This window comes from Lolium rigidum, chromosome 7, assembly GCF_022539505.1.
Source record: "Lolium rigidum isolate FL_2022 chromosome 7, APGP_CSIRO_Lrig_0.1, whole genome shotgun sequence".
Lineage (NCBI taxonomy): Eukaryota > Viridiplantae > Streptophyta > Magnoliopsida > Poales > Poaceae > Lolium > Lolium rigidum.
Window position 1 is genome coordinate 127,277,492 of NC_061514.1, and position 8,816 is coordinate 127,286,307.

Consider the following 8,816-nt stretch of genomic DNA (forward strand, 5'->3'; position numbering starts at 1 on the left):
ATGAAAATAAATGGGGAATCCAGTTCTGGCAAATTGGAAACGACAAGGAACCAAAAAAAAAGGAATAAGGTAACTTTCTGGAAAATAACCTAGCCCGGCCTAAGTACGAAATATTACTTGGAGTTGGTAATTTCCTTTGCTCACCAGGCCATGGAATATATGAAACTAGAGCCTGCATCACACGTGAAACTAAGCCAGACTATTTACTATGTTGTACTTTATGTTCAACTATCATTTGTGGAAGTTGTGAGCTATTCACTGTCTTTTCATTTACTTATACTATGGTGTACTTTATGTTCAACCATCATTTGTGGAAGTTGTGAGCTATTCATTGTCTTTTAATTTACGTAGTTATTCGTGCCCTCTAGTGTACAAACAAATGTATTATATTTCTATGTGTTCTGACAAATATTTGTTTTTGTGTCGTATCTATCCTCAATTTTTCTCCAATGATTTCCACTTCCGTATTTGTTGCCAGTTTTGTTTCCGATTCTGCTGAGACAGGCAGAAAACAAAAATGATAAAGCCTAGAGGCACCCAAGGAGGCCCGTGAGGGGAATAGAGGGTCTGGGAGAGCAAATCACCTATGCCCATGGAGGTTCACCTCACATGTTGTCGATTCTTTTACCTAGAGCTCCATCTTGATATAAAAACCTCTATATATAGTCTTGGGGAAAAAATTACTGTGAGGATAGCGCCTTTATGAGATAAAGAAGATAACATAGCGTATGTAGGCTGTCGTCGCTGCGGAAGATTATAGTGGTAACTACTGCCGAAATTGCCCTTAGTCATTTCTTCTCCCCGCCATCGCCTCCTTGTTGATCTCCACCATGAACGTCATGAGTTATGGCTGATATGAGCACTAAACGTTGTACAACCAACAATTTGTTCAACAAAAAATGAAGATGTCACGCTACCATAACACTACACGTGAACTCGTTGAGAACAACAACCTTGATTGGAAGGGTGGATCTAGGGAGTATGATGGACTAGAAAGACCCACGTGTGGAGATCTCTTCCGGAAATTTTGTGTGCAAATGAAATTATATAAGAGAGATGATGCAAAGATTTTTATATGGAAATATGCGCGCAAGACTAATTGGTCACACTAGTAGAGAGGATAAATTTAGTCGATATAAAAGGATTATGTATTTGACATGAGAAAATTGATGCTGTGGACAATTGGATGGATGAAAGATCTGATCATGTGAATAGGTTGCATGAATAGATATACTATCATTAATAAGTGTTAATGGGATGACATCAACAAATGGATGGAACAAATAGTGAATGATGTGGAGATCTTACATATAGACATAGAGTACCATTAGTGAACTTTAGCGGGTTTTCTCTACTCCCTCTGTACCGGTTTAAAGGGCTAAGTGTGAAAGTGGAAACATATATACCAAAAATAAATGGATAATAGGGAACGAATTAAGCCTTAATTAGGTCGTTTTAATTGTCAGCCTAGCCCTTTTGTCTCCTAAAACCACTGCCCGCCTTCCCTTTGATTGTTTTAATTGGCAGAGAAAAGAGAACGACCAATGCATGCGAGCTTCTAGTATTAATTACCGCATCAGTTAACTTTAAAGTAATGGCTAGAATTTTTGGGAAAATTTGTTCACGTTGATCACCTAGGTTCTAGTGTTTTGCTAATTTAGACATTTAAAACCTGTATGGAGGGAGCATATAAAATATATAGGTGTTGTTGAGAGGTGGTGGTGGGCAACAAGTGCCAAAATTCAGGTTTGGGCAGAGTTTGTGTGAGGAAGTGAGAAGTTTGGAGGAGGGGAATGGGGGAGACTAGTAGTGTGGTAGTATCGGACGGCGTGAAGAGAGAGATGCGTACAAAAAAACTTTAATCACGATGTTGAGTTTCTGTTATAGATTTTGTTCATATGCAATGCTTGAACCATACGTTGCATTGAGTTTCTCTTATGGGGATGGACCACCCATCCTCATAAGAGAAACTCAATGCAACGTATGGTTCAAGCATTGCATATGAACAAAATCTATAACACAAACTCAATGCAACCATTAGTCTATAAAGATTGTTATCAATTACCAAAATGAAGCGACACAACCTGAATACAGGTTGAATCTCTGTGCTTTCTGTGCTAGTCCCTTGGATCAATCGCTAGCACACACAGTTCGATGAATAACCAGAATAGCAAATGCATCAATTATTACAACGTATGATCCATGGTATAATTATTACAAAGTGCATAGCTCAAGGCTAGCTGAAAATAACATAGTTCAAGCAGAAAATAAATAAACGAAGAGCTCCATCACGCCACAGGCGAACATGTTGGGTGTAAGCTCGCAACCTACGGTATCTCTTACTCGTCTTCAGAATAACCTGCAACATAAAAACGTTGCAGCCCCGAAGGGTCATTACACTTGGAATGGAAATGGCAAGATGTCATATGGTGGCTTTTCTGGCGCCTATAACTACATGATATTTGGCAGGTGGGGTTCATATTTGCGTAAAGCCAGTTTTATTTTCCCTACTCTCAAAACATTTCTTAAAACATAGTATTTCAATAAGACTAATTACTACCCATGATCCACCTTGTGCATTAATTTCAGAAATTCGATTGACGAGATCATCCAACAGTTTCAAGCTCTAATTGCTCATAGATGTCCGTAACCGGGGACACGGCTAAGTACTTAGTTTTGACACTCTCGAGAGGCTGTACACATTCCCCACATGACCTAGTCTCGTTCTTCTTCCATGATGCGCATTTTGCTCAAATGGACAGATGTCGACTAGGACAAGACCTTTCAGAAGCAATACCTCAACCACAATGGACGCGCTCCGTCCTACCAGCATCTACCACCCTCTGTACATTGGGTCGAGTTCTCGCAACCTACTCAATCTAGCCAGAGCCCATATAGCATGTGGTTGTACTGGAAGCTACTAAAACAAGAAAACCGAGCTAATCTCTTTGTTCCTGGGTGGCCAACCTCAAGTGTGATGCACACGGTGCTGCCATAGAAATGACCCCGGTGCAACCACTCAACATAAACCAAGCATTACCACTTACCACCCAGGGGTGTATTAATTTGACATGGTTGTTTTCATTAAGAGAATAAAACCTTTATCTCTCGCAATCTCTCCACTTTGATAATAACCCAGGGCCAGCAATTTGAAATCATTATGCACATAAGACAACTACCAATGCATAGAAAACAGTAGGATAATGAGTTTGTGACACTTGCCTTGATCGGTGTTCAGACAGTCGTCGCAATCACACTCGTTGCAATCCGGGCAATCTAACGCAAGCAAAATAATTCACAATCAAACACCAAACAACGCAAACATGTAAAACACATAATGAAATTATGCATGCATGCTCTGGAAAGAAATTTGATATCAAACATTTTTATAAGCAATTACTTTATGCAATAAAGGTTTCAAATAGCCATTTAACCATGAACAAAATATATATGTATAAAATAGTTTGCAATATTATTTACAGGTATACTGGTGGATAGGCAAATTAAAAATCTGCAATTTGGCGTTGGATTCATATTAAAATAGTTTATAGAATTTAAAATATACTATAAATACTATATACACTATTTTAAATTGGAAAAATTCGAAAGATTCATAAAAGTACAAACTAACAGTACCATAATGTACTTCTCATTTTTCTGAATCCAATGATATATTATTTGCTCAAATCCGAGTTACGAAAATATATTTATGATTTTTACAAGATTAAACATTTCGCGGACTTTTAATAATTTTGTCCGAAAAGTTGTCAGAAAAAGTTTCTCGGATGGAGAAACTTTCTACACGAAAGTTGCAGAGATTTTAATTACAAGCTCAAAGGAAAAAGAATCGTCCAAAACGGAGCTCTACATTTATTGTTATGAATTTTCAAAGTTTTAAGTCAGCTAGCACATATGTACTGATCGATCGAGTTTGGGTTGCGCGGGTTCAGTTAATTGAGCTACAGGGACCCTTAGTTCTACATCACACGGTTTAACATGGATCTGCTAAAATCTGATTCAATGTTGACTGTATGTGAGGTACACAGAGGAAGACACTGCATACCACGTCGGGAACAAAGTAGACTATAGCAGCGGCGAGAGTTCGTACGGCGACGGCGTTCCGACAGTCTTTTGGGGGGGCGAGTTGATGAACGAGACGCGGCTGGGGGTGACTGTCAAGGTGGCGTGCTCGGAGGTGTTTGGGTCTTCCCGGAACAGCGATGACGGACGGCTGAAGCGGCTCAAGCAGCGATGAACTCCGGCGATGATTTCTTCGCGTCCTAGTGCCCTGCAAATCGAGGAAAAGAGGGGAGGCGACGTGTTTGAGTAAAGGGAATAACATGGGGTGAAAGAGGGGGGCTCAGGGCGACGGGAAACCTCCGGTTCTGAGCTCCAATGGCGGCGGCGGCGTCGAACTCCGGCGAGAAATTCGCGCAGCCTGGCGGCGCAAAAATTAGGGATTTTAGGGTCAATATACAGAGTAGATATGGGGTATATATGTGCGCAAAAATCCGTGGCAAATTCAACAGCTTTGGTGAGATTTTTGTGGGACTTGATTCCAGTTTGTTTCCGTGTCGTGCATAGACTTCTGGCTGAAGGTTGGAGATAAAACGTGGGCTCCACCGTCAGGGAAAAAAAAACGAAAAGGCAAAAGGCAGATTGCATAGCATGGCTGCTCCGCGCGTGGTCTTTCGCGAGCGTGCGCGCGTGAGCTGCTGCTCGCCTCCCGTGTGCGTGCCTGGCATAGGGCCGGCCGGTCTTTTTTTTTTCCTTTTCTCTTTTCTTTTCTTAAAGCTACGGTTAATAAAACTGACGCAAAAGAAAAAATATACTAAAATTTGTAAAACACTTCCAGTACAGTATCTGGATATAATGGGCACAGCCCCAACCCATTAAAGCACTAGGATAAATATAGTATGCATATAGATTAATCAACAAAGAGCAAAACTAGCACTATAAATCACTTTTATGCAAGAAGCAAGTAAAACCTTTTCTAAAACTGAAACGTTGACATGCTGATATGATGCAATGCATGAATTTGAAAATGCACAGTTTTTGGGATGTTACAAACCTAACCCCCTTAAGGTGAATCTCGCCCTCGAGATTCGAAGTGGCTAGCAAATAGGTGTGGGTGGTCTTCTCGAAGATCATCCTCTCTCTCCCAAGTTGCTTCCTCCTCTGAATGATGATTCCACTGAACCTTGCAAAATCTGATCGTCTTGGTGCGAGTAAACCTCTCTGCTGTATCAAGAATCTTGACAGGCTTCTCCTCATATGTAAGATCACTTTCTAGTTGAACTTCATCCAATAGAATGGTGTCTCTCAACGGTGTGTCTGCCATGTCCGGGTGACACTTCTTCAACTGGGATACATGAAACACGTTATGAACTGCTGATAGTGCCTCTGGCAATTCTAGCTCATATGCAACCTCTCCTTTGCGTGATAGAATTTTGTATGGTCCAATAAATCGCGGTGCTAGCTTTCCTTTAATTCCAAACCTCTTAATGCCACGGAGCGGTGAAACTCTAAGGTATGCTCTATCTCCCACTTCATATGTAACCTCTCTACGCTTGGAATCCGCATAACTCTTCTGTCTCGATTGAGCTACCTTCAGCCTATCGCGAATGAGTCTAACTTTCTCCTCAGCATCCTTGATCACATCAGGTCCAAAGAAGCTACGCTCTCCAACTCCATCCCATAACAATGGTGTTCTGCACTTCCTACCATACAATGCCTCAAACGGAGCCATCTCAATACTAGACTGATAGCTATTGTTGTAGGAAAACTCCGCATATGGTAAATTCTCATCCCAACTAGATCCATAATCTAGAGCGCAAGCTCTAAGCATATCCTCCAAAATCTGATTTACTCTTTCGTTTGTCCATCAGTCTGCGGATGAAAAGCTGTGCTAAACTCCAATCTGGTTCCAAGTGATTCATGCAATTTGCGCCAAAAGTGAGAAGTGAATTGAGTACCTCTATCAGAAACAATTCCCTTCGGAACTCCATGTGAGCACACAATCCTGCTCATATAAATCTTGGCTAATTTGGCGCTTGTGTATGTGGTCTTTACTCGGTATGAAGTGAGCTACTTTGGTCAAACGATCAACAACTACCCAAATTGAATCATACCCCGATCTAGTCTTGGGCAATCCCGTGATGAAATCCGTACCAATTTTGTCCCACTTCCAATCGGGTATAGGCAACGGCTGTAGCAATCCTCGCTGGTTTCGATGTTCGGCTTTCACTCGTACGCATACATCACATAATGCAATATACTCTGCAATCTCCCTTTTCATGTTAGCCCACCAAAATATTTCTCGCAGATCCATATACATCTTAGTGTTACCTGGATGAATAGAATATGGCGAATCATGAGCCTCCTGGAAAATCAACTTCCTAATCTCAGGATCATTGGGCACACATAAACGCTTCTCAAACCATAGCGTTCCTTGTTCATCCAAACGAAAACCTTCGACTTTACCTTTCTCCATATTCTCTTTTATATCATCCATCTCATCATCCCCCTTCTGAGCTTCTCTAATTCTATCTAGCAACGTTGGCACCACCTCCATCGATGCTAGATATCCCTTTGGCACTATTTCCAACCTAAGGTCCTTGAATAGCTCACATAAATCTGATGGTAACTCCCCTGCGGTTAAACCATTCACATAAACCTTGCGGCTCAATGCATCGGCTACAACATTAGCCTTTCCTGGGTGGTACTTGCAAATCCATATCATAATCCTTTATCAATTCCAACCATCTCCTTTGTCTCATGTTCAGCTCTTTACGAGTAAATATGTACTTCAAACTCTTGTGATCGATAAACACCTCACAATGCTTTCCCATTAGATAATGCCTCCATACCTTGAGTGCATGCACGACGGATGCTAGCTCCAAGTCATGCGTTGGATAATTCCTCTCATGATGCTTGAGTTGGCGCGAGGCATAAGAAACCACTCTTCCATCTTGCATCAATACACTACCAAGTCCTTGACGAGAGGCATCACAATATACTTGAAAATCCTTCTGAATATCAGGCAAACATAAAACAGGTGCACTTACTAGGCGTTGCTTCAATTCTTGAAAGCTGGCCTCGCACTCCTCAGTCCAGGCGAATTTCTTCTCCTTCTTCAATAATTCAGTCATCGGTTTGGCAATCTTGGAGAAATTTTCTATGAATCTCCGGTAATATCCTGCAAGTCCCAGGAAACTCCGGATTTCCCCTGCATTTTTAGGCGACTCCCACTCGATCCACAGCTGCTACTTTACTTGGATCAACTGCAACTCCTTCTGCTGAAACAATGTGTCCAAGAAATCCAACTTTGTTCAACCAAAACTCACATTTGCTGAATTTAGCATACAACTTGTGTTCCCTAAGTTTCTCCATGATCAAACGCAAATGTTTCTCATGCTCATCTTCATCTTTAGAGTATATCAATATATCGTCAATGAATACCACTACGAATTTATCCAAGTACTCCATGAATACCTTGTTCATCATAGTCATAAAATATGCTTGGAGCATTTGTTAGTCCAAATGGCATAACCGTATACTCATATAAACCATACCTAGTGGTGAACGCAGTCTTAGGTATATCCTCGCTCTCGAATCTTCAATTGGAAATAACCCGATCGAAGATCGATCTTAGAGAACACCTTTGCTCCTTTCAACTGGTCAAACAAATCATTGATATTGGGCAGCGAGTACTTATTCTTAATTGTCACCTCATTGAGGGAGCGAAAATCCATAACTAGTCTCTTAGTAGAATCCTTCTTCTCCACAAATAAAACAGGCGCTCCCCAAGATGATGAACTAGGCCGAATAAAACCCTTTTGCAGTTGCTCCCTAAGCTGTTTCTTAAGTTCCTTTAATTCCTCTACATCCATCTTATACGACCTCTTAGCTATAGGTCCAGTTCCGGGCATTAATTCAATGAGAAACTCAACATCTCTATCAGGTGGCATTCCCGGTAACTCCTCTGGAAACACATCCGGATAATCTCTCACTATGCGCACATCCTCTATGCTAACCCCCTTAAGAGAATTGATGTTGGATCCCTTAAGCTCAAATGTGGACTTAAATCGAATGCGCTTCTTCTCCGGGGTTGTAAGCATTATTGCTCTATTAGCACAATCTATGACACCTTCATATTCCGTCATCCAATTCATGCCCAATATTATATCTAAGCCTTGTGACTCCAAAACAATCGAGGCTAGTGGGGAAACTATGTGCTCCAATCTCTAAGGTTAAATGGGGACACCCATAGGTCGCAATCATCTCTCCCCCGGTGAGTTTATTTTAATAGGCCTGTTTATGGTACTAGTAGGTATCTTATTTCTATCCACAAATACCCTCGATATGAATGAATGTGATGCTCCGATATCGAATAGTACGAGTGCTGAAAAATTATTGAGCGAAACGTACCAATCACGGCGTCTGGCTCCTCATAGACTTCCTCCACGTTGACATGGTTGACATGTCCCTTCTGAAACGGGGTTGGCTTCGCATTCACATCCTTCTTCTCCGGGCAATCACTAGCATAGTGCCCGGTCTTCCTGCATTTGAAGCACTCCACTTGGCTGATATCCCCGCCGGTGAAGTTGTTGGGACGGTTTCGGCCATTGCTATCTCCATTGTTGTGGCCATTAACTCTTCCAGAGTTGTGGTGAAGACGCTTCTGGCCATTATGGTGGTGGCCATTTCCTCCTTTGTGCTGATGACCATTACCACCATGGAATGTGCGGGTCCTCTGATGCGGCGCTGAGTTGTTGTGGTTATTGCTATGCTTCCTCTTGCGGTTCTCAGCCTGC

The 8,816-nt window shown here is 41.6% G+C and overlaps 1 long non-coding RNA gene across 1 annotated transcript; it reads right to left on the bottom strand.

The window, feature by feature from the left end:
* Positions 1-3,221: 3,221 nt before the first annotated feature.
* On the bottom strand, positions 3,222-4,631 carry LOC124669486. Its single transcript, XR_006992204.1, has 3 exons — positions 4,378-4,631; positions 4,064-4,288; positions 3,222-3,276 (listed from the first exon to the last, which is right to left on the bottom strand). It is a non-coding gene; the product is annotated as an uncharacterized LOC124669486 (long non-coding RNA).
* Between the last annotated feature and the right edge of the window lie 4,185 nt (positions 4,632-8,816).